The sequence below is a fragment of the Protopterus annectens genome, chromosome 1.part0 (genome assembly GCF_019279795.1).
Source record: "Protopterus annectens isolate FY-2018-M chromosome 1.part0, PAN1.0, whole genome shotgun sequence".
Lineage (NCBI taxonomy): Eukaryota > Metazoa > Chordata > Ceratodontiformes > Protopteridae > Protopterus > Protopterus annectens.
In genome coordinates this window covers 1678221496-1678247293 of record NC_056725.1, presented here as the reverse complement: position 1 = coordinate 1678247293, position 25798 = coordinate 1678221496, and the positions used below count along the sequence as shown (strand labels likewise).

Sequence of the window (25798 nt, the reverse complement as noted above, 5' to 3'; positions counted from 1 at the left end):
CTGGTTCTTGAAAGGTATTGCCTTACCTAAACAACTAAAGGCACATTCAATCAGGTCAATGTCTGCTTCTGCAGCCTTTTGGGCAAGAGCCTCTATTGACTATATTTGTGCAGCTGCCACTTGGTCTAATACTCATACCTTTATTGAGCATTAATAATAATTTCCAGGAATAGAGCTACCTTTGGTTCAACGGTGCTCCGGAACATCTTTGCATGAGGATCAGATAAAGAATTTATGCACTCTCCATAAAACTCCATCTGTGTTATCCATTTTCATTCTTCTTCAACATCCCTCCCACCTTCCCCCTGTCCTTAACCCTGGGAGAGACCTAATGGAAGAGTGGTTAGGAACATAGTTCCTGTTTGAGCTCCTGATCTTTCATCTATCACTTTCCTATCATAGTATCATTATCTTAATATGTTAGTATAATGTTTATAATAGCAGAAAACTCTATCTGCGGCATTGTGATGTTCAGGGGCATTATGGGTAAGGGAGGAACTCAAGATTCAGATCCTAGAATCTGTAGAAAGTGGCAGAGTCAGATCCAAACCCCATTCGTTGAGGAAGAATGCACATGGACAACATGGAACATTAAAGTAAGTGCATAGGGAAGTAAATATTGTGGGAATAAATAGCCACGGAATTGTTATGGCTAGGCTTGTATAGGTCCTAGGGCTGATAACCAATACCAACCTATGAACCTATAACTTTTTTTGGTTTTCTCCTAGTCCACTTTAATGCATAATTATTTCTGTTTTGATAGAAATGTGTATCTATGGAAAATGAGTGTGACCTGTTTTATTTATTTATTTTTATTTCCATTTGTTTTCTGAGACAGTCTGTCTGAGCTGAGACCCTTTCTCTGTGAAGCCCAGGGAGAAAAGCCCCATAAATACATTATAATTTTTATATTGCCACTTTCAATTTACAAACATATTTCACCAATACTTTACAAATAATAGAAATAAAAGTTTGCATGACATACAGAGCCAATGTTTTTTCAGTAGAAGTGCAGCAGAACTTTGAAAAGTACAACTGTTTCAGATTCAGACACATGACGTCATACAGGTGTGTGTGTGTGCGTGCGTGTGTGTGTGTGTGTGTGTGTGTGTGTGTGTGTGTGTGTGTGTGTGTGTGTGTCTACGTCTACGTCATCTGTCTATAATTCTCTCTTTATACACACATGCACACACCAAACACACACATTAAATAAATAGTAAACCTATGAGCTTCTTAGGTGATCATCTCTTGTCAGAATCTGTATTACCTTAACTGGTTTGGAGCTGGTTTTCTGTGCATCTTTGCTGTGGAGGATGTTATTTGATGTCATAACATTAACCCTGCTGAGAATAAAGAGCCTTGATTCCTTTGCCAGCATCAGTAACAGGATATGTCTGAATGAACAGTGCTAACTGAATATGTCTTAGTGTTGCCTCATATTCCAAGACAACCCTTAGGAGTTTTTTTTTCCAGAGATGTCACTCTTACTTAAAACTTCAGTGCAGTGGTTCAGTTTAGTCAGTCTTTGCCTTTCTCCTAAATGTTCAGTGGACTCTGTGGACTGAAATCAGTAAAGAAAACTTTGCTATGGACTGACAAAAAGAAGAGAAGACTGCATGCTGCCCAGTCCTACTACTAATGTCTATAAAACCCTTATGTAAGTCTTTTGCAGCTGCTAAATGGTCTTAACAGTTTGACATATACAAATTGCAGTTATCAGTGAGTGGTAATAGTAGTAGGACCTGCTAGATGTTGATATTTTTTCTAATGCCGTCTGTCTGTTCAAAACTTTTTATTTGACTGTGTGCAATATGTTTGTCTTTATGTTTAATTTTCAAGTGTATTGCCCGATTTACTTCCTAATAATGATTTTTTTTACACAAAATGCATGAATTGTACCTGAGAGAAACTGCCATAGCTAGCATAAGTTAATAGTGAAATTGGCTTTGGCATCAACCTTTTAAAGAGAGACTGCAAAACCTTAGCAGACAGATTTTAATAGTATTACTGGCTCATTTTAGGAGAGTAAATTCTGCAGTAGTCGTGTCAGATTGGTATGGCTGGTGTTAGCTTATTACTGTAAAAATAGGAAAGGGTACTGGCACAGAAGAGTTATTAGCACCTGTTGGAAGTCATTGTGAGCGTGTGTGTTTGTGTGTGTGCATGCAAGAGTGTTATCCATGCAACTGTTATTGCTGCTGTGGCAGCATTGAAGGGCACTGGGTTGATAGGTGTATGAAATGCAGAGAAGCTATTGGTTATATCTTTGCTGTCAAGTGGTACAATGCACACTTACTTCGGTGTGGCAGACACTGGTCAAAACCCAAAGCAACAGTGTTCATATGACATAAATGCTTAAGGCTGTTTACCTCGCATATACTTTGTCACTGACATGGTCTGTAGCGCCATCACTGGCTTATTCATTGATGGCAACAGTGGGATTTTGTAAATTGATTTTGCATAGCTTGCAAAACAGTTGTATTACCAAATGGGTGTGTCTGTTCTTGCAGCCACAATTTTAATATACAGAAGTAGATATTACCCAGCAGTTATTTTATATGTAAAGCAGTCTAAGGTGTAAAAAAAAAAAAAAAAAACAGGCCAAAAATGAATTGTCAGTCACGCATGAAAGGTAAATAATGTAAATCAGTGGGATTCCCACATGGTGGCCTGACTAAGGATAAATTGATAGCCACTCTGTTTACAGTTGTAGCTCAGTCCTGTGAATCTGAAGGCAACATAGTAGTAAGGGCAAAAAATCAGCTCTTTACATATCCAGATGATCTCAAACTTCAGCTTGAATTTCAAAAATGCCTTGAAGCAACTGAAAGGATGAAACAGTATGAGGTGCAGAGGGAGCATGAGCAGGGAGAGGGAGAGTGTAAAGTTGAAGAGAAGATGAACGGTTGAGAATAAAGTGCAAAGCGGTATCCATATATGAAGGATATGTTCATGGTTTGCAAAATGCAACCTGGATGCCAAGGTCAGTATTAACTTTTCTTGCTATAAAAAGGTAGACGACTTTGATAGCTTTTCTTGGGTACTGAAATATTTATGCAGTCAGCACTGAATTGGACAGGTGCACTGCAGTTGGTTTCTAACCCCTCTACTCATGGGTAAGGTAGTATGTTCTGTTGGTAGAATACATGATGATGATGATGACTATGACAACTGTATGCCGTATTTAAAGGTTAAAACAGTTATTTGCAATATTTTAAGTTAGCACACAAAGCTTAAAGGCGAAAGTGTAGGGAATGTGGGAGAAAGGCCTAGGGCAGTTGGTAATTTTATTGTAGAACTAGGCACTTATTTCAGGAAGTGGGTGTGTGGATGTCAAGTTACTATTGTGGGAGAACATATGATAAGGGAACACATGCTTAGTACGTTGCATGAACATATGAGAATCTGGTTGACATTCTGGGAGTGTAATGCTGTTGCTGAGGAAATGGGTAGATGTGGGGACTGTCCACTGGCCAAAAGAACACAGCTGCACAAGAGAGCTTTACTTAGCTTTGCACATGGGAATTAAAGAACCTGTGGGAGCAGTTGAAACCATCACAGTAGGCTACACAGGCAAAGGGGAAACTACTAGTTGTAGTACAGCCAGATATATTGGGGTTAGATGTTTCCAGTATAACCAAGTGGGGTTTGTGTGGTTCATATGTTCACAGCAACCAAGTAATGAATAAAAGCCAAGTGAGGAAGGTGGAGGCATCACTGTATTGGTGGATTGTCTTTAGACAAAAGCTTTTCTGGACTACCTCAAGGCTTATACATGTCCTGGTTGAGGAAAAAAGAAACCATTGCTAAGAAGAATACCTCATCAGACGTAACTGTTATGAAGTATGCAGTTCTTAGAAAGGAAAAGCATTACTTTTCCAGGCATTCTCCTTCATTTGGAACCTTGAGAGGGACACCATTCCAGGTACAATTTGCCAGAGTTTACTTGGACTGGGGGGCAGAAAATCAAATAGGTGGCACTGTTTGATGACAAGCCAGCAGGTGTCTTAATAGGAAATGATTTTAATGATACAGTACATTGTGTCCATGTAGTTACATGCAGTCAGGGATGGAGACAGTCATGAGAAAGCAGCTGGGGGGGGGGGAACTCCATCATTGCTCTTGCCTCCAAACGAGTCTGTCGATGTTTCTACTTTGGGAAATAGCTAGGTAGTAACAGCAAGCCTAATCTGAGTGACAGTTGTCAAAAGATAATGAATTTCTTTTAGAAGGGAATACTTCAGTGGAAGAGCTATATATTAATTTTAGGCATGAATCCAAACCACAGCTGCTGAAAGATACTAAACCTCATTTGGAAGTATAATTGGTGAGGATCACAGAGAAAGAATAGAGACAGTCACAGCTCTTGGATCATAGGAGGTTACTAGGCTATCGACCCAGAGGTTTCATTCCAATGTAATACCATAGATACTCTAGTCAATAACCAGAATTGTATTTAGTAATGACTGCCCATATCCCATCTAATAGGACTTGAGAGAGGCAGCCAAGAAATCTTCTGATTTTCAGAGGCAGGTTAAGTCTGTACACCAGGATAGTTGGTGATTATACAGGGGCTAGACTCCTGAAGGGGAGATGGAAAGGGAAATAAAGTACAGCAGATGGTATTCCCAAGGACCTGCCATCAGGCACTTCTGGCTATACCCTATGATATAATATTTTTTAGGCCATATGGGCGTAACGCGTACAAACAGGAGCACATTGTAAAGTTTCTATTGGCCAAGTACTGGAAAAGAGGTGAGAGGGTACTGCAAGATGTATGAACAGTTCCAAAGAGATGGGAAGACAGGAAATAATGCCAAAAAATTACCTGAATCTCCTTGTGTTCTGACTGTGCTTCTCAAACATTTTGGAAATAGAGTATATTTTAGTGCATTTATTAAAACTGTATTTGCCTTAATATTGTTACAGCTCAAATACTTTAGGTTGCACTGCATCTGAATTGTTTTAGTGTTGTTTTAGCTGCTTTTCTGTATATATAGACTTTTCTGTATATGTAGACTAGCTACTTATTCTACTGTATTACTGCCTCTTAAATCATTTTTCAGTTGTGCACTTGCCTTGCTTTATTTAAAAAGTTTTAAATTGCAAATTTTGTAGAGTTTTATTTGCATTTACTGTGTTTATTTACTGTATTATTAAGCCTGTTTTAACAAAAAAAAACCCCCCAAAAAACAAAAAATACTATCTCGTTTCCCACCTTTCATAGCTAGTATAGTCCAGATCCCAAGCTTTGCTGGTTTCAGGACTTTATTTTCTGGGTTCAGCGCTATCCAGACTTTGCTGGGTTCAATGCTATCCAGACCTTGCTGTGGTAGAGGGAAGTCCTACTGGTTACCTCTGGGAGTGGTGAGCATTGTACTGCCTATCTAACACTAGAGGAGTGGTTTCCAGCTCTGAAATTGTAATTTTATTAGCCATTTTGGGCTGATTTCTATCCCTTTCAACTTTCTGGCTTAAAAATGTGCAGCACCGCGGGGGCTACAGTTAAACTATTCCAGGTGCCAGAAAGTCTTCTCTTCAAATTTTCCCTTAGAACTAGCTGGATTCTCAGTAGTAGCCCTGTACCCCTGTGACTAGCACTTGCTTTAGAACCTGCTGGAAAGCACTAGGAAGCCTTAAACTGATACAAGCACTCAACTCTCCTTGTTAATAAGGAGAAATTAATTGTAGGCACTAAACAGCCTATAATTGCAAAGTACCTTGCAAAGGTAAGGGAAAACAGCTCTTGTACTTTACAAAAAAAAAAGCACCTAAACAGGCATGCCCAAGGGACAGCTTCCCGTGATTTCTCTTGTCCACCTGGTGAATCTGGGCATACTGGGGCAATGCAGCAACTGCCTCATATACACAGACAACCCTCTCCTCCTATCACCGAACACTGCAACTTGTGAGAGATGCACTTACATAGTCAAACTGGAAGCAAAGCTCTCTCCAGCCAAGGTTGTGCTAGACAGCCAAGAGGAGAAGGTTAACACCTGCACTACACCTCAAGCAACACATAGCCCTTCAAAACCCACATCATCAACACCCACACATAGCAACACTCAACCCACATATGCGGAGGCCTTTAACATTAACCTGCCCAAGCAAAAAGAACCTCCGAAGCTAAAACACAAACAAACACCCGTCACAACCAAAGTGACACATAGCTCACAACACCAGTGTACCACCCAACAACAGCCCCTAAGGCAAGACAATGTACGCGACACTTTAGTCATAGGAGACTCTATAGTCAGGCACACTGATGTCCCACTCAGCAGGCTGAACAAGGAGAAAATTACAGTCAGCTGCCTGTCATGCCAGGATCCGCCACATTACGCATGCACTCAGGTCTCTCCACAACAAGTACAAATACGACTCTGTCATGGTCCATGTTGGAGTGAATGACTTGAGACGTACCTCCCTGGACTACATGAAAAGAGACATGGAAGAGCTCTCGGATCTGAGTAGCATCCTGCCTTCACCCAGAATGATACCACAATATAAGGACAAAATGATTGACTTCAACAATTGGCTAAGCGTCTGATGTCATTCAAAGGGGATCCAGTATCTGTCTGCCTGGGACGACACGATTGACAAACCATGATGCTTTGCCAGAGATGGTCTGCAGTTACTGGCAAAAGCTCTTGCCACCCCCATTGTGCCTTTTTTAGGCAAGGTTCAAAGGACAAAACCACCACTGTAACAGATATAAGCAGGCAAAATCTGAAGGTAATGCTACTCAATGCTAGAAATCTAAACCTCAAAATGCACTCTCTCAAGGCACTCCTAAAAATGGAGAACATCGATATCTGTGCAGTAACTGAGACCTGGTTCAAGGCTCCAGAGAGCCCCCCTGCAATACCAGGCTACAACTCTTACCACACTTTTTGGCCAGCAAACTAAGACCGAAACACTAAAGGTGGAGGAGTGTCCATATTCATCAAGGATATTCACACCTCCAGGCTAGTTGCACAACACAATGCATCTGAAATTCTCCAGGTGCAACTAATACTAGGTAAGACTGCAATCCAAATTGTAGCTTGCTACAGATCCCCCACCATGCTCCAAGATTCTCACTACACATTTCTAAACATACTGGAAAATATTAAGATACAACCAAACACCCTAATACTGGGTGATTTCAAGTACCCTGCCATTAACTGGAAAAACTACTCGGGTACCAACACATTTTCCCAACGGTTCTTGGAATTCATAAATTCCAACGCCCTGGATCAACTAATCCATTGTCGCACCAGGGGCTCCAATATCCTAGACCTGGTCATTACCAACATGGGAGATCGATGCTCCACACCAGTAGTCTCCTCCTCATTGGTCAGATCTGACCATAAGCTAATCACCCTTGACATCCAAATCCCACCCCCACCCCCAGTGGAAACCTCCATAAAAAAGTTATCCAAGGCCAACTTCGTTCTACTCAAAATCAGAAGTGACAAACTTCAAGACACCCATGCAGATGGGAGCTGAAAGTTCGACTGCTGAATCTACACTAAGGCACTGTACGAGCACATCCACTCGTGCATGAATCGTAACATCCCAAATAAAACCAAGATGTTCTCCTCCAAAAAAAGGAAGCCAATCTGGTGGTCCTCTGCCATAAACAAACTGTACAATAGAAGGAAGAAACTGTTGCAGAAAAGAGGAAAATCCCAGGATGCAAAAAACTCCCTTACCAGCCAAAGTAAGAAGCTGAGATCCCTCAAAATCCTCCAAAGCTAGTTAAGAAAATAAAATTGCCAAAGATTCCAAAGACATCCACAAGGCATTCTGTAGTTATGTCAAGAATTTAAATGGCAATGCTCAGATCTTCTCTGAGCTACAACAGAATGGCATTACTCTGAGCTACAACAGAATGGCATTAAATATACTGATCCCAAGGATATTGCCAATATCCTAGCAGATCGATTTAGTGCCAACTTCACCCCCTCTCACCCCCTAGAGGACCCATCTCAATACCAAAAGATTGCAAAATTCTGGTAATCATGGCCACACAGGTAGAAACCGCACTCTCCAAAGCTAAAAATATAGCATCCATGGGACCAGATGACATCCCGGGCTGTGCACTACATGAACTACAAAATGAACTGGCACCTCACCTAAGTGTCATGTTTAATCATAGCCTCACCTCAGGCTTCATGCCCACTGAGTGGCGCACAGCTACAGTTATCCCACTCCACAAGGGGGAATCCACCTTGGATCACAGGAACTACCGTCCCATCAGTCTGACGAGCCTGATCTGCAAGGGCATGGATGGAATGCATTATCATGGAACTTGTAAACAAAGACATTGGCAACTTTCAAACACTGGACCCCACCCAGTTTGGGTTCGTGAAGGGCCGGTCTTGTCTCCTGAACCTGACTGACTTCTTCGAATCAGTCTCCAGATCTGTGGACGAGGGTCAGGCGGTCCAAACAGCCTATCTGGACCTCACCACGACCTTCAACACCATCCCCCACTCTGGAATCATAGATAAACTTACTAAGCTGGGCATAAATCCCAACGTTACTCGATGGGTTACCAACTGGATTACTAACAGAACTCAGACTGTAAAAGTAGCCGACTCCAAATCCAGCTCCAGACAAGTGACAAGTGGAGTACCTCAGGGTTCAGTCCTGGGACCGCTCTTCTTTGACATCTACTTCTCTGAAGTACAGGCCAATCTGGCTAACAAAGTTCGCAGATGACTGCAAACTGGGAGCCATTATTGAATACCCAAATGATGTGGATATTCTACAAGAGGGTCTTACAGAAACAGATGCTTGGTGCCAGAGCCATGGGCTCAAGCTTAATGCCAAGAAATGTATAGATGTTCTTCGTGTTTCACTGTTGCAGTCATTACATTGGGGTAATCTGCTGGCAGGTTGCCCTCAGTCAGCCTGAATAACAAAGTCTTGGGTCCTGCATCGGTTGCTGTCCCTTCTTCCATGACGTCAGGTCGTCAGGGGTATAAAACATGCAGCTGACGCCATTTTCATCAGTCTTTCTTGCCGCGTGGTGCCCGAAGTAGAAGCAGTTCGCAAGGGCCGGTCGCCCAACTCCTGAAAGTTTTGTTTTCGAGTTTCCGAACCGAAGTCTTCAACCTAAAGCTAAGTATCCCACTGGAGAAACTTTTTCTTGCTCCTTACCGATGTCAGTAAAAGTTAATAATTGCATTACTTGTAGGAAGCAAATACCTCATAAGGACTTTCATTTGTACTGTATTCCTTGCCTAGGCCCTGACCACAACGTGCCTTGCTGTCGATTTTGTGCTAAATTTAATCAACGCACTATTAAGCGTCAATATATTTTTGCGTCTCAGTATTTTGGCTCAAGATTTAACTACCCAGAAATGTCGTCGGTTAGCAATCCGACTACCAGAATCCACAAAAAACGCAAAGAAAAAGACAGAGACAGACCGTCGAGCTCCAAAACAGACGATGTAGCTTCTCTTAAGCCAGTTGCCGGTTCGCCGGTACTCCATGAGGTGCTTTCGCAGCCCCTGATGCCCGCTACTTTTGATTAGCAAGCCTCTGCTGAGACCCATTTGGAGTATGCCGCGAGACACCTTAAATATTGAACCCGTGGATGTCTCTTCCTTAGATGGGTCTGGAGCCGCTGAGCAGGCACCGGCTTCTGAGGGTGTTTTCAGGCCTAAAGATTTGTATATTAAACCAACGCCATCTTCAAAACCTAGACAAAAATCAACTTCTATGTCTAAAAAAACAATGCTTGGGCCATGTGCACAGGCCCCTATGCCTAAAAAACAAATGATCAAAATGGCTGATGATTTAATTACCTTGATCAGGGGTTCCCATCCCCCTCCTGTTAATAGGCCTAGGCAAGGCACTGATTATGATTCATCAGATCAGGTTTCCATTTCTTCTGATTTCTCTTCTGATCAGGATTTATGTATCCCACCTTATGAGGACTCTGATGCAGAAGAATCTATCCCTTCTGCTTCCCCTCCGGAGGATTTTTCTTTTGGAGAAACTTTGCATACCTTAAGGGAACATTTTCACTGGGAGAGTCAGGATTTTTCAGAATCTAAAAAGAGGCTTAGGGATTTCCTTCTTCTTTCTCAGCATAGGCCTTTGGCTGTACCCCCTGTTCTAGACTTTGTTGATGATGTTTCTTCAGAATCCAGAATGGCTCCTGATTCCCTGCCTCCAGCTCCTAGTAAACCAGACAGATAATACTGGGTTCCTAGTCCCACAAATTCCTTTTTAAAAACCCAACTGCTGACCCTGAAACCATTTCTCAGGGTCCCAAGGGTGTTAAGGCTTCTACCGCTAAAAATCCTTCCCATTCTGATAGAGACTCCAGGGCGCTGGATAGATGGGGAAAGAAGGTTTACACGTCTGCAACCTTGGCAATCAGGGCTTTAAACTGTCAATTTCATATGCTTAAATATCAGCAGCATGTCATGGGCTTACTTAAACAGAAAATGATGTTGATTTCTGACTGTGTGGAAAATAAAGAGTTACAGGATTTATTGCATTCACCTGAACAAGTGGGAAAGCATACTTTGCAATGTGGTTTTGATTCCTTGTAGGCCTCCTGCAGGGCCGCTGTAACTGGATCTTCTATAAGAAGGCATGCTTGGCTCAAGGAGCAAAATCTGCCTGATCATGTTAAAGCAAAATTGTTGGATGCCCCTTTGCAACAGGACAGTCTATTTGGTAATAAGGCAGAAGAAGTTTTGAAAAAGATGGAAGACTAAGCTAAATATATGCAAACTGTAAAAGATTTCGTGCAAGTGCAGCACCAGATTCAGTAGGCACTGGCCTACTGCTAAGAATTGGTCTTTTCCAGTACCCACCAGAGCTGCTCAGGTCAAACCCAGACACACCAAAGGCTCTAGGTTTCAGTCACAAGGAACTTACAGAACAAAACAATGAGGTGCCTCCACCTCCAAAACTGGAAGTAGCAAGGCCCCTCCCCCTACGGTAAACAGTCTCAATGACTTTCCTCTGCCATCACCAAGCACTTACCTTTTGGCAGCCCCTTTGGGGGGGAAAACTGGCACTTCATGCATAAAATTGGCTTCTAATTACCCAGGGCAAGTGGGTTTTAAATATAGTATCCCAGGGATACAGATTTCATTTCCACATGTTGCCAATCCCAAACAGATGGCCAGATCTGCCTCCAAATCAGTGGGCAGAGGCCCAGAAACAAGTCATGTCCCTCATGAATATGGGGGCTATTCAACCAGTACCAGAAAAGGAAAAGGGGCAAGGTTTTTATTCAAGACTTTTCCTGGTACCCAGAAAAGACAAATCATGGCGCCCAATTCTGGACTTATCCATTCTAAATACATTTCTAGACATTCCAAAATTCAAGATGCTGACTCTACAACAGTTACTGCCTATGCTAGGCAAGGATGCCTGGTTGGTAACTCTAGACTTAAAAGAGGCTTACCTGCATATCCCAATTAGGGAATCTTGCAGAAGATACGTCTGCTTCAAAGCAGGCTATTTACATTACCAGTTCTCTGCACTGCCCTTTGGCTTATCTACTGCACCCAGGGTCTTCACAAAGTGCTTGGCACCAGTAATTGCATTTTGCAGACAAAGAAACATTCAAATTTACCCTTATCTGAACGATTGTCTAATTCAGGCAGAAAACAAGGACACTCTTCTACAGCATCTGGCATTTGCAAAAAGGCTTCTAACTTGTCTAGGGTACACCATAAACAAAAAGAAATCACAACTGGTACCCTCTCAAATAATTACATTCCTGGGTGCAAGCTTGAATACAACTGCCCAAAAAACAAATAAAATTAATGACTTACTTCAAACAAGTGGCCACACAAACCCAGCTATCCGCAAGACAAATTCTGCAGGCCTTGGGGTTCATGGCTTCCTGCATTCTACTAATTCCATATGCAAGGCTGTATATGAGGAAACTCCAATGGTACCTAAAATGTTTATGGAGTCAGCATGGTCACAGTCTGGAGACAATGATTCCTATCATTCCTTGCCTGCAGCAGGAGGTCCTATGGTGAGCAGAGGCCTGTCACCAAAACAAGGGACTGTCATTCATTCCACCCCTTGCCAACCAAACCCTGACACAGATGCATCCGATTATGCTTGGGGGCCCATCTGGCAGGGAGATGCATTCAGGGCAAATGGAGCCCAAATCAAATGCACCTACATATCAACCAGAAAGAAATGCTAGCTGTACAGATTGCTCTGACAGCCTTCAAGGACTTTCTTTATCCAGGACAACTACTGATAAAGACGGACAACACCACAGTTATGTGGTACATAAACAAGCAGGGGGGGTACCCATTCCTACCCTCTTTGCAGACTAGCCATGGCTTTGTGGAACACAGCCTTGACTTACCAAATACATCTGCAAGCTCAGTTCCTGCCAGGAAAGCTGCCAGACGATCTAAGCAGAAATCTTATGGACCCACACGAATGGAAACTGGATCCACGAATCTTCAGCAAGTTGACACGAAAATGGGGGAGCCCAGACATAGATCTTTTTGTCTCCCCCCGAAACTAGCAGTTGGGCAAATTCTGCACAAGAATCCATCACAAAAAAGCTTGGAAAGTGGACGCTCTATCTTTCAGCTAGAAAAAACTATCAGTCTATGTCTTTCCCCCTCTGCCTCTGCTCTCCAAGGTTTTACTAAAAGTCAGACAAGAAAAACCGAAAATGATTCTGATTGCTCCAGACTGGCCTCGCCAACACTGGTACCCACTCCTACGCAATATGTCACACCTTTTTCCATGATACCTGCTTCATACACCTTATCTACTGTCTCAGCAGAACCATCAAATTCTGCACATTCAGCTCCAAACTCTGAATCTTGCAGCATGGTTAATCAACTAATTTCACCAGTTACATCTCTCAGTAAACCTGTGATGGATGTCATTTTGGAGGCTAGAAGGCCTAGTACTAGAAAATCGTATGTTGATAAAAGGAAAAGATTCTGTGCCTGGAACCAAGCACAAGGAATAAACACAGCTATGCCCAATATTCCTCAGATTCTGCGATATTTAACTGAGATGCTTCACAAGGGCCTATCTTTATCTTCTATAAAAATCCATGCCTCTGCCATTTCAGCTCATTACAACACAGAGGCTCCTCTCTTTTCTCATTCCCTGCTAAAGCAGTACCTCAGAGGCGCCAAAAATTTGAGATTTCCCAGGAGAGCACCAACTCTGGCATGGGACCTCAATTTAGTGTCTGAAAAACTCACCCTGCCTCCTTTTGAACCAGCTGCTGCTGCAGACATAAAATTTATCTCTTGCAAAACAGCTTTCCTTTTAGCTGTCACTTCGGCTAGAAGGATTTCAGAACTACAGGCTCTCATGGCAGTGGAACCTTTTATTATCTTTTACCCGGACAGGGTGGCTGTCAGGACCAGTCCATCCTTTATGCCTAAAGTGGTATCTAGTGTGGCTCTTAATCAGACCATTCATCTGCCAACTTTTTTTCCAAATCCACAGAACAAGGGGGAGCAGATTCTGCATTCATTGGATGTACACAGACAACTAGGATTCTACTTAAACAGGACAAAATCTCTAAGAAAATCTGAGCAATTATCAGTGGCATTTGCTGCAGGGGTAGAGGGAAAGGCTATTTCAAAGTAGACTTTTTCAAAATGGATAAGCCATTGTATTAGTTTCTGCTACATGCACCATGGTAAACCTGTCCCCAAGGGGATCAGATCCCATTCCACCAGGGCTGCATCTACTTCTGCAGCTTTTCTCAGAGGGGTTCCTACCAGAGACATTCTAGAAGCTGCTACTTGGAGCTCAGTTCATACGTTCACCAAACATTACCATTTACCTCTCTTCTCTAAATCCAGAGCAGGCTTTGCCACTGCTGTCCTGCAGGGCCTTATAGCTGCTCCTAATGCTGTATAATTCCATCCTCTCAACCATAGCTTTGGGATTCTACCCAAATGTAATGACTGCATCTGTGAAACACGAAAAACATAGTACAGTTGTGTACACTTACCATAAATGTAGATGTTCAAGTATATTCACTGTTACAGTCTTAGTTACCCTCCCACCAGCCCCCTATTTCTCTCTTATTATACTTCTGCTTTCTTTTTACTATGCTCAAAAGCCTTTTTGGTGGATTTGCTTTTATTTGGAGGTATATATTTTTTGTTATAAATTGCATGCATATATATATATATATATATATATATATATATATATATATATATATATATATGTGTGTGTGTGTGTGTGTATATGTAGTTATTCTGCTCCTCATTTGGGGGGCACCTGACATCTGGGGCAAGAAAAACTGATGAAAATGGTGTTGGCTGCATGTTTTATACCCCTGACGACCTGACGTCATGGAAGAAGGGACAGCAACCGACGCAGGACCCAAGACTTTGTTATTCAGGCCGACTGAGGGCAACCTGCCAACAGATTACCCAAATGTAATGACTGCAACAGTGAATACACTTGAACATCTACATTTATGGTAAGTGTACACAACTGTACTTTATCCCCTTTGGGAAAAAACTATGTACCCATGAATTACCACATAGGTGGCAGTACACTAAACACCGAAAGTGTGATGAGAGACTTAGGGACACAGGTGGACAGTGGTCTCACCTTCGATAACAACATTGCCACAAGAGTCAGGAAATCATTCTGTGTGGCACACCTCATCACTAAGGGCTTTTCATCCAAAAAAAAGGTCATTGTCCCACTGTTGTCCCACTGTACTCATCCCTCATTAAAGCCATTATAGAGTACAACGCCTCGTTTGGTATGTACCTCACAAAACATCTGCAACAGCTGAAAAGGCCGCAGAAATACCTCACTAAAAGAATCACAGGCCTAAAGCGGATGCCCTATGCTGACCATCTAAAAAAACTCCAGCTATACTCTGTGGCATATCGTCTACTCAGAGGCGATCTCTGCTTAACATACAAAGCCATGTCAAACCCTTTGCTGTTGGACATGCTCCACTTAAATCCCAATCCCTCAGAGCCACACGCTCCAGGGATCACAATGAACAAAACATGCCGGAGAGATAGATTCCTGACCCAGAGACTCCCCATACTCTGGAATAGACTGCCCATACATGTCAAGCTGAGTGACTCTTTGGCCCTCTTCAGAAGAAGCCTTGATGATTGGATGGGAGATAGGAAATTCAGCCCGGGGGTCACGTCAGTTGCCCTGCTAGACAGGGGACCAGGGAAGTAAATATTCTGGGAAGAAATAGCCAGGGAATTGTTATGGCTAGGCTTGTATAGGCCCTAGGGCCAATAGCCTAGTACCAACCTATGAACTTAGAAACATCCAAACCCAAAATCCTGGAGTGAAAAGAAACAAAAGGCTGATCAGACTTACGAATGGTGTTTGTTTTATCAAATAGTACCTGAGCTGTCTGTGCAAACCCAAGGTATGCGGGACCCTGCCACTAGCAGACTGAGGAGAAGGGAGGAGTTGTACCAACTGATTCAAGGACAACTCATTTGCTACCTTAGGCATAAAAGAAGGATTATTACGAAAGGACTCCCTGTCCCTGTGAAAAACCAGAAAAGGAGGAATGGCCATAAGGCGTGGAGCTCAGAAACCCTCCAAGCAGAAGTAAGAGCCAGCAGTAAAACAGTATTGCAGGTACAGTGTTGCAAAGAAGCAGAATCTGCAGGCTCAAAAGGAGCCTGAGTCAAGTTTTTCTAAAACAAAGTTAAGGTCCCAAGCAGGAGGAATAGGTTTCCTTAGAGGCCTAATATGTAAGACTCCTTTAAGAAATTGTTTGACCTCAAAACGAGAAGCCAGGAGGATTCAAGGACAGAAAACAAATGGATGAAAAATGGGCCTTCACAGAAGAATAGGCAGGCCAGACTGGAGCAACTCACACAAGTAAAAGAGGACCAGAGAGACCCCGAATGAAAAAGGGTCCTGGTTATGAGCATGGCACCAGACAGAAAATCTTTTCCATTTGGATATATAAGATTTTCTGGTTGAGGATTTCCTTGGCTCCTGTAAAACCTTAAGCACCTCCTCAGAAAAGAGATGCCTGAAAGTGATCAAAACCCTATTATCCACAGTGTCAGTTGAAGAGTGGACAAGTGAGCATAGATGACCCCTTCTCCTGTGTGAGGAGATCCAACCAGTGAGCTAACTTGTGGTGATTGTCCCTGACCAGATGCATTAAGCGGGGAGAACCAGTGCTGCCTTGGCCAAAAGGGTGTCACTAGCAACATTTTTGGGGAGTCTAATTTAATCTTCTGCAGGACTCTTAGAAGTAGAGGAAGTGGAGGGAAAGCATTAAGAAACATCCCCCTCCAGGGAAAAGAAAGGGTGTCCATATTCCCCACTAGATGGCATGGCACTGCGGAACAGAAGAGGTGGAAACTGCCTGTTTAGAGGGGAGGCAAAAAGATCCACCTGAGGAATACCCCACTGATGGACAGTGTCCATATTTCTGTACAGCATCCATTCATGAGTATGTGCTTTGGACCTGCTTAGAGAGTCTGCCACCAGACTGTGCTTCGATGAAATGTATACTGCCCGAAGAATCATCTCCCAAGTCTGAAGGGCCATCCTGCAGGGAATGTAAGATTTTGTGCCTCCCTGTTTGTTGACATAAAACATCACTGTAGTATTGTCTGTGTACATCTTCAAGAGACCTGAAGATAACATGGGATGAAAAGCTTGAAGGGCCAGAATCAGAGCTCTCATCTCTTTGATGTTGATATGGTCTGACTTCTGACAGGGGGCCAAAGGTCCTGAACTTTCAGCTGACCAAAAGAAGCCCTCATTCCATGTCTGAGGCATCACTAAACAGTTCTTGATAAAGGACTGGAGGCTGAAAGGGCAGGCCTGGGTTGGGAGCATACTGTTGAATCCACCACTTAAATTCCTTCTTTACACAGGGAAGGAGAGGTACACTTAAATCCAGAGGGTGACAGTGCAATATATGCAGTCTGGCAAGAAGGACCATTGGAACAGAAGAGGCCATGAATCTCAGCGCCCAGAGAGACTCCGTGTCTGGTATGGAATTCAGTGGAAAAAGAGACTGAAAGAAGGCCATCAATGAACCATACTTTTGTAGGTGGAAGAGAGACCAACATTGGCTCTGTCTGAATCCTGCATCCCAGATGCACATGATCCAGAGAGGGAGTTAGGATGGACTTTTGGAAGTTGTTAGAGAACCCTAGACTTTGAAGAAGAAAAATGGTAAACTCCAGATCCTGTAACAGGAGACTGGGAGAAGGCGTCTGAAGCAATCATATAGATAAGGAAAAATCTGAATGCCTTACAGCCTGCAGAAAGCAGTCACAGGAGCAAGGCATTTTGTGAATACCCTTGGGGGCAGTAGAGAGGCCAAAGAGCAAAGCAGAGAACTAAAAATGAAAGGAAGACACAGAGGAACCTAAAATCTTCCTGAAAAGAGGGTGAATGGGAATATGAAGGTAAGCATCTTTCAGACCCAAAGACAGCAGAAAAACCTAGGATAGTAAAAGAGGAAATGGGATTTGAAGAGTAAGCGTCCAAAAAGAAGGGACTTAGAGTAAGCTGTTGTGTCGGGAGAGATTTGGAATAGGTCTCCAAGTGCCCTCCTTTCGAGGAACCAGGAGCATCCTGGAATGAACTCAGGACAAACTGGAACAGACCACCACAATAAATGGATAAAAGTCTTTAATCGGACAAGCGCTTTCGCGTGTGTAACACGCTTCTTCAGATCCTTAATACAAAATGAAATACTAGAATACAATACTTATACATTCTGGTACAGACACACCTATCCAATAAAATCTGCAGCTGATTAAACAATTGACAGTTAAACAATCAATTAATCAACTAGGCAATCTGTTCTCCAACGGTGCAAACATCTAATGCACTATTCATCAACTTGAAACTTACTCAAAAAGCAACTAGAATGTATAAAAATGCATAAAAATAACTTAAATGCACAACAAACATAGATAGATAAATAAAACTTTCATCAAAAAATCATATTGGAACTATCTTAAACATGACACACACACTAACATAAAAACGCTGTCATGTCATAAACTGCCTACCGCTAACGCTATCCCTATGTAACCTCATCAAAAAGCTCTATTTGCTCAAATTGAAACTTCAAGTTGTTTCTATCATTATACATACTATAAAATAAACAAAAATACATATATTTAGCAGCATGAAAAAATGAACATACATATACTTAGCAGCATAACATAAAAGAATGAAAGTGCATATATATAGCAGCAAAAATACAAAGTGCACGTGAACAACAGCAAAACATATATACATATATAACAAAACATACAGACGGGCAAACGCATTAATCCCACATCAACCTGCTCAACAATGTCTTCGAAATTGTCTAAGATCAACAACCAATCACTGACAACTGACTCTCTAAATAAAACGCTGGATGTATTTGTGTATCCTAGCAGCTCGTACTGATATCATGTTCGCTTCCCACTAGTCAGGAATCTTAATGTTATGTGATCCGTGAACGACTACTGTAAAGAAGCATTAAAGTGAGCTATTAACATCTAACTATATCCATCAGCATACCATACTCGAAAGTGTCTCGAATTTGCCATCTATATCCAACAACCATAACTAACCGTTATGCCACTTAGACGGGATCCGCAGAATCAAGTGTCCGTACACGCACTGAATAAAAGAAGTGCTATTATGCTGTTACAGCCTGATGCCATGAGGACCATCAAAACGCAAAATATGCGTTATACGTAACCATCCAAAGATGGATAAATATGTAACTGTCTCCTCTGCCCATCTGTATACCCTAAGCATACCTAACTAACAAATAAAATAAAAATAATAATAATAAAATAAAAATCATCCGCCAACCATCAGCAGGTGAATAACATCACCAAGCATTATATGTGTGGCTTAAAATCTATGCTGCCTGTAACCAGGAAGCAACTTGCAAAAATATATATGTCAGATATATCCTACTAAAATAAGATATTACATTATAACTTGATCATGAGGTATAACATATCTATCTAACTAAAAACATATATATATATGTAAAAAATCTAAAAATATAACTAATCTGCTGAAGCACCGACAACACATATAACACATAAACTGTGACATAAGGCACCTCAGTTAAACCATTATCGCCCAGTTATGGGTTCATCCATGAAAAAACTGGCATCTATAGCTTCAAAGCTTCACAAAGAACGAAGCCAACAAAAGCCTATCCAAAAAACCCCAATCATTAACCATCACATAACACTCCCTTATAAATGAATGAACGTAGAGACTTACAAATATCAGGACAGAACGTCCATGTGTACACTATGCTACGTATAGTATACACAACTAAACTACATGCTTGTATGTGTATATATGTGTGTATCCACATATACCAGTATGTGTGTATGTGTGTGTGTGTATATGTGGTTAATTGCTAATGGTGTGTCCAACTCCCAGACAAAATGCATTCACCTGCAGGACCCTAGTGGAGACATAAGTCCACGTTCTATAAATATGCAGATTTATACTGCAACTATAAAGATGTACAGATAGCTAAACCAACATAGCTGAAACTATGCACCTATATATATTATTCAACGTGACAGCTGTACCTGAATCACCACTTATTTGAGTGAACGTGCCTTCAAAGGGGCCCTAATGCTCACATATTGATTCAGCCCCGGCTCATATTGAGCCTTGAGTTTAAAAATCCAACTCAATTCCACTTGTTCCAGGTCATTGAATATGTCTCCTTCCCTCTTGCTAGGTGTAATCTTCTGTAAAACCCTAAACCCAAAAGAGTGCCCCCTATTTGTTGTAATATGTTTCACTAGGGCGTTCTTTGTGTCACCCTTCAAGATATCATTGACATGTTCTTGTACCCTTTCCTTCAATGATCTCGTCGTCATCCCCACATAGAACGCACTACACATCACACAATTAGCTAAATATATCAAGTTTCTATCCTCACATGTAGCTTTAAAGTGTGGTTCAAACCTGTATTGCAAAGTAGGATGTATAAACATCTGCTCCAATGTGATATACTTGCAGATGTTACAACTCTGACAAGGAAAAGTACCAGGAGCATCTCCCCTGGATGTCTTAGATCTAATTATCTCACTGGGTTCTACACAGAGTAATCTCTTAAGGTTCTTACTATTATGATAAATATAGGAGGGTTTTGGGCCTACTAGCTTCATAATGCGTTGATCAGTCAATAAAATATGCCAGTTTTTGCTTATAATATCTCTGATGTGTTTAATATCGCTAGTGTACCTAAGATTCAACCTCACTTTGGTGTTATCAAAATTTCTCCTATCCCCCCTCGAACCATCGTGTATTCTGGCATTGCTCTGTTGCATCCTCTGCCCAAATAAAACCGAATCTCTAATGAGTTCTGTCTTACGTTTATCATAGCCCCTCTCTTCAAAACATTCTAAAAGGAACTGACTCTGTTTATGCAGTTCAGACTCTGTCTTACACAGCCTTCTAACCCTGGTAAATTGACTCTTTACTATGCTGTCGAACACAAATCTTGGGTGCATGCTGTTATATTGTAGCAGGCTATTTCTCCAACATTCCTTCCTGTACAGAGTGGTTTCCAATTTCCCCTGTAACCCTCTGTATATAGTTAGGTCTAGAAAGTCAATCCTATCTGTGGATGAGTTAACTGTGAATTTCAGGAATTCTGTAGTGGATTCCATATACTCCACGAAGGACAAAAGTTCAGCTTTGCTCCCATGCCAAAACATCAGTATATCATCCACAAATCTCTTGTATAGACTGACCTTCTTAAACCAATTATTATTAAACAAGAAGGTACGCTCCCAATGGAGCATAACCAAGTTAGCGTACGTGTTAGCGCAGGGGGTGCCTATGGCAACCCCCCACTGCTGTAAATAGAGCTGGTCTCTAAACTTAAAAACATTATGCATGAAGACCAATTCCATAATAGCGCATAGCAAAATCTCATCATTATTACCAAACCTCTTACTTGTATGGATAATGCACCTCAATGCTTCCAAACCGAAATCATTCGGTATGGAGGTAAAAAGATTTTTCACGTCCAAAGTTACAAACATCTGAACTTTATCAAAATCTACAGGGTATTTATCAAAGCTGTCTGGCAAATCATATGTATCCTTAAGAATAGAACTAGTCTCAGATACTAATGGTCTCAACCTTTTTTCTAGATATGCAGATAGAGTCTCTGTAGCCCAACCCTGCCCGACCACTATGGGTCTCATGGGTGGTGGAAAAATGCCCTTGTGTATTTTGGGAAGCCCTTTGATGTAAGGTATTTTGGGCTTCTCAACAAAAAAGTATTGATATAGTTCATAGTCAATTTGTCTGGACATAACATAATCATACAGCTCTTGGTGTATATCATACACAACTTTCTCAAGCTCAATATGAGAGATCGGTTTATAAGTGGCTGCTTCATTCAAAAGCTCTAACATGCTCTGAACATAAACTTCTGTGTCTAACAAAACAATGGCCCCTCCTTTGTCTGCTGGTTTCACCACTAAATCACTCGCTCGTTTCAACACATATATGCTGTCCCATTCTTTGGTACAAGTATTAAAAAAGGGAGCACTGTGCTTGTGATTATAGAAGTACCTATAAAAGTCATTCTCGCAGCTCTTCAAGAAACACTCTGCTACTGGTGATGGTGCAGGTGTGAACACGCTCTTTTTCTTGAAATTAAATTTATCAGTACCATTGTCTGTGGGTTCTAATTGGTTACTCTGCTGGTTGAAAAATAGTTTCAGAGACAGACTCCGTACGAAGAGTCTTAAGTCAGTTAGCAATTCAGGTAGATTACTCACCTGAGCTGGAATATAATTTAAGCCACGATTCAATAAAATTTCATCTGTGGAGGTCAACTTGTATTTGGAAAGATTAACCGTCAGGTTCTTCAATTTTTTGCTCTCCCTCTCTGGAATTGCTGTTCTCCCGAGTACTTCCTCTTCATTCTGCCCCTGCTGTTGGACCTGCCTCTCGCAAAATGCTGTTGTACAGGGAGCGGTAAAAAACGCTCTATGTTAGTTTGGGCTATCTTTGGTTTAGCCCCTGGATTATGCAAACTCGAGCGCTGAAGTGCTAGCTGGTTAGGCGGTGGCGTGTTATCTGACTCTGTCATAAACAGGGACGGAGCTTCCATGGAGAAAACCGGAACATCCGTTGTCGTTGCTGCTTCAGTTAAAGGGGAAACGCCAATTCGACTGCTGTTGGTAACACTCACATCGCGATTGGTATACGGTGTTTGTCCATTATCTCTCCTGTTCCTCGGCCACACAAAAACTTGGCTGTTAGTAAAATCAAAATGATCGCGTTGTAACTTACGCATCTTGATCTGCTGCAACCTCTCTCCATATGCAGAGGTTTGATTAAGTATGGACTCTATCCGTTGCTCAAACATAGCCCCTTCAAAATTCTCTAGGACATCTTTATATAGCGTCTCGGCTTTACTCTGGAATGAAAACCCTTTCCCACTTGGGAAGGGGGACAGGTTGAATGGTCCTTTGGTTCACCAAGGACCCTAGAACCTTCGGGAAGTAAGGAAGTTGCTCTAAAGGAGGTTGAGGAATCCCTGAAAAAGGAGGGGGATACTTCCATTCCATGAAATAACCCTGACTGCTGATAGAAAGAACCCAAGAGTCTGAAGTGATGAGATGCCAATTTGGAAGACAAAGGAAAAGATGAAGGGACAAAAGAGTGTAGTCTAAAAGAGGGGGGATGGGGCAAATTGTCAAAGAGAAGCGGGCTTATCAGATAAAGGAGGCTTCTGGGCCCTAGAAATCTGAAAAGCCTTAGTAGACGGGACCCGCCGACCACCCTTTCTGCCCTTGGAGGCCTGGTGGGGTTGCCTGTGAATAAAAACAGATCTAGAAGGATAATTTGTCTGGAACTTGGGGATAGGAGAGAGAAAAATATTTTTAAGGTCCTGCAGGGCTTTGCATTTCTTTTGAAGAGACTTAAAACATGTCGGTAGCTGCAGGCCCAAAAGATTATTATCCAAAGGAGCATCCAACAGCTTGGCCTCAATGTCCTCAGGCAGAGACTGAAGATGAAGCCAAGAATAATGCCTTATGACAGACCGAAAACCCGCAACCCTGGAAGAGGCATCAGCAGCAATCATAGCTACACTTAATAGAGTGGTGAGCTACTTGAGAAGCAGAACCTAAAATAGATAAGGCAGAGGATTTGCCTTCAGAATTAGAGCGGTCAGAAATAAACTTGAAAAGCATGAACAATCAGGGCCAGAGCATACCTGGTCATGTGGGTCTGATACTGTAACTAACAGCCCTAAAGGCCAAAGTAGAAGCAGTGTAAACTTTCTTACCAAATCCTCTCCATCACCCTACTATCCTTTTCAGCTTGGAAGAGGGCAAAAGCTTAGACGATTTGTCAGAAGAGACTGACACCACAGCAGGATCAGCAGAAGGACATTTAATTAAAAATTGGCAGTCCTCAGGAACCTTATAGAACCTGTCTGGTTTCTTCGGAGCAGGAGACTGAGAATCAGCAGACTTGGAAGCAGCAATGAAAGTATGTCATGAGGCAGCCAGCATAGGAGGAACTGCTGATGATTTAGGCATCTACATCATATTCGTCTGCCGCAACTCACAATATCTTCTCTGAATATCAGACACTTGAGAAGAATACCACTTAAAGTATTCCTTCATCCTAGCAATTGTGTCCCCAAAGGACAATTCCTCCAAAGGAGACTCAGGGAATCTGATGGAGTCACTGCAGAGGAATCTGATGTACATGCCAAATGACCTAAAAAACTTTTAACCGCTTCTAGAGGAACATCTGGTGGAGGTTGGAGCTAAAGAATCCAGCTGAGACTTCTTGGCCGCCTTCTTACCTAGCGGGAGTATCTCAGGGTTAAAGGATTCTGCTATGATACAGTGGGCTAACTGTTTAAGCCTCAAGCTAAATGCCAAAAAGTGCATAGTCATCCCCTTTGGAAAAAACAAAGTACCCATGAACTACCACGTACGTGGTAGTCCCCTAAATACAGAAAATGTAATAAGGGATCTGGGGACCCAAGTAGATAGTAATCTCTCCTTTGATAATCATATTACCAAGGTGGTTAGAAAATCCTTCTATGTGGCCCACCTAATCACAAAAGGGTTCACATCTAGAACAAAAGAGGTTATTGTGCCCCTCTACTCATAACTCTTCAGACCCATCATAGAGTACAACGCCCCATGTGGGATGTACCTTACAAGACACCTGCAACAGCTGGAAAGACCACAGAAGTACCTCACCGAGAGGATTACTGGCCTCAAACAGATGCCCTATGCAGCCCAACTGAAGAAACTCCAGCTGTACTCGGTTGCATACCGCTTACTCAGAAGTGATCTCTGCCTGACATACAAGGCCATGTCCAACCCAGAATTGATGGACATGCTTCACCTAAAACAAAAGCAAATCCCCAAGAGCCACACGCTCTAGGGATCTAAACCTCACTACAGTGATAAATAGGACATGCTGGAGGGATAGATTCCTGTCTCAGAGACTCCCCATACTTTGGAACAGGATTCCAATCTACATTAGGCAGAGCCCCTCACTAACACTCTTCTAGAGAAACCTTGACAAGTGGATGGGAAACAGAAAATTTACCCCAGGGATCACTGCAGTGGCTCTGCTGGACAGAGGCACAGGGAACTAATGGCTCTGCTGGACAGAGGCACAGGGAACTAATCTAAGGGGGCGGCGAAAGCCAACACATTCTGGCTAGGCTTATAGATGCCCTCTGGCAGATAGCCTAGTACTTACCTATGAACCTAGGATGTAGAAAGACATCAAATGATCTCCTCTTCAAACACAAGTAGCTTGTTAAGATGACCAAAATATATAGTTTTAGTTCAGATTTCCATAAAAGTTTCCAGTGGGCATGCAGCTAGACATGCTAAGGACAAATAGTTTTGTGGCTAGTCACAATTTTTAATCAGTTGTTCTCTTGATTGGAGGCACATCCTCAGATGGTTAATGTGCAAAAGCAGAGGAGAAGGGCTTGTATCTAATCAGAGTCGGTGGATGAGGAACTTTGATTAGTTAAGTTACATTTGGAGGATTATAGGGCATGGAGATGGAAAATGCTGACAGGGTAGTACTTTAAAATTACATAATGTCTGTACTTTTATTTACTAATGTTTGAAAAAGATAAAGTGCAGCACCCGTTTACAGCTTTAAGTCTCTTCACAGACACTGTTGTGTACTATAAGGGAAGTTATTTTTGAAACTGGCATGATGTCATTTAAGCTCCTACAGATTCAGAAAACAAACCCCAAAGCATTACTGGCAACTCATACTAAAAAAGCTGTTTTTGACTTACTGATACCCAGGATTACAGAGAAATGTGTTGTGTATTTGATGATTTAAACTAGTAGGGTAAGTCTAAATGTTACCAGTGAATCTTAAACTTTTCAATGGAGCATGAATGTGGATGGGGTATTAACAAACAGTTAAGTAGCAGTCACAGACATATCTTTTTATTCTACTTACACCATAGTGAAGTTAACTGAAAATGTTCCAACTGAAGGTATAGTGTATTGTCCACAGCTGTTGAGTTGGAGGGCATCGAAGTTTCTAAAAAAAAAAGTTCTGAAAGACTGCTTTATGTAATCAAACAACTGTATGCCTGTACATATTGCAACTAACTGTATATAAGTAAGAAATAGCACTGCCTTCTTTTTGTCCAGAAATGTGCTGGGAAGTATAAGCCATAGCCTTAATTCCCCTGGTCTTATGTTTTCATGTTTGTTTACTGTGCATTCCTTTTATGCATTGACTGCAGTACTTGGTTATCTGAGTGTGTCACTATTCCCTG

General features: G+C 42.0%; 1 protein-coding gene across 1 annotated transcript in view; it reads left to right on the top strand.

The window, feature by feature from the left end:
• The window catches only part of PICK1 (protein interacting with PRKCA 1), a gene marked incomplete in the record, with an annotated part of 678344 nt that overhangs the window by 360730 nt on the left and 291816 nt on the right, over window positions 1-25798 (top strand).